The sequence below is a fragment of the Ochotona princeps genome, chromosome 6 (genome assembly GCF_030435755.1).
Source record: "Ochotona princeps isolate mOchPri1 chromosome 6, mOchPri1.hap1, whole genome shotgun sequence".
Classification (NCBI taxonomy): domain Eukaryota; kingdom Metazoa; phylum Chordata; class Mammalia; order Lagomorpha; family Ochotonidae; genus Ochotona; species Ochotona princeps.
Genome location: NC_080837.1, coordinates 81,460,559 through 81,461,939, shown reverse-complemented (window position 1 = coordinate 81,461,939; position 1,381 = coordinate 81,460,559). Strand labels below are relative to the sequence as shown.

Here is a 1,381-nt window from a genome sequence, read left to right as displayed (position 1 = left end):
TTCATGCCAAAACACCCTGCCTAGCCACATCTCCCATCAGTGAGAGGCCATGCTGCTGGTTTCTGGCCCTGCCAGTGCCCTCCAAATGTCCTCAGTGGGTGACCTGGGCCCTCCTCCCTTGGGCTCCCCATTGTCCCACTAGGAAGTAGTCCGGAAAGAGGTCCTGGCTCTGGCTCTGTCCCCTCAGGAGGCCTGGCTATCCTGTCCACCTCCCCCAAGCTGTGACCCTTAAGCTCCTCAGCAGAATCTGACCTGCCTGCCCTCAGCTGGTCCCTGCTCTGCTGCATGGTACAGGTTGAGCACCTGCTGTATACGCAGGGCTGTGTCCTGTGAAAAATGGAGCAGATGCCTGAGCTGGGTTGCTGCAGCAGCAGCTGAGAAGTGTGTGCGATCAGAGACATATTCCCTCTGCCTCGTGTTCCCAGCCAGGTGCAGAGTTCGGGAGATGTCCCACTTTTTCTGGTAGCAGAGGAGCTCAGAATCCAGCTGGGCCAGAGCTGCTGCTTTGTGCCAGGGGCTGAGTGGCCTCCTTGTGCCATCCGGGAATTCATGGCTGAGGAGTTCAGAGACACAGAGGCGCCAGCCCCTAGCCAGCCCTTGAAGCCAGGATGTAAACAGCCAAGCTGGATTCCATCAAGGCCTCCCAGGAGCCCACTCAGGGGCTGCCTGCAGGAGGGGAGGCCGGACAGCTGTTTGCAAGGATGGATGACCGGGTGGGTACTGGTTCTAGTTCTGGCTGCTTCACTTGCTGATGCAGCTCCCTGCTTATGGCCTGGGGAAGCAACAGAGTACGGTTGAAGTCCTTGGACACCTGCACCCGTGTGGGAGACCCAGAAGAAGCTCTTGGCTCCTGGCTGCAGATTGTCTCAGCTCCGGCTGTCATAGCTGTTTTAGCAAACAGCCGAGGGAAGCTCTCGCTCTCTCTCACTTTCTCTCTCTTTCTCTCTGTTACTCTCTGTTACTCTGCCTTTCAAATAAAGATAAAATAAATCTCTCTTTTTAAAAAATGTGGAATGCTTCACAACTTTGCGTGTCATTCTCGTGCAGAGCCCATGCTAATCTTCTCTGTATCATTCCAATTTTGGTATGTGTGCCGCCAAAATGAGAAAAATGAAATGAATCTTAAAAAAGTTTGAGAGCCCTTGCCTTGCACATGCCAGGATCCCATATCGGGGCTAGTTCATGTCCCAGCTATTCCACTTCCCAGCCAGCTCCCTGCTTGTGGCCTGGAAAAGCACTCAAGGACAGCCCAAAGCCTTGGGACCCTGCACCTGTGTGGGAGACCTAGAAGAAGCTCCTGGCTCCTGGCTTCAGATAGGCTCAGCTCTGGCCATTGTGGACACTTGGGAAGTGAATCAGTGGACAGATCTTCCTCTCTGTC

The 1,381-nt window shown here is 54.5% G+C and overlaps 1 non-coding gene across 1 annotated transcript; it reads right to left on the bottom strand.

The window, feature by feature from the left end:
* Positions 1-1,002: 1,002 nt before the first annotated feature.
* On the bottom strand, positions 1,003-1,109 carry LOC118759304 (U6 spliceosomal RNA). Its single transcript, XR_004996104.2, has one exon. It is a non-coding gene; the product is annotated as a U6 spliceosomal RNA (small nuclear RNA).
* Between the last annotated feature and the right edge of the window lie 272 nt (positions 1,110-1,381).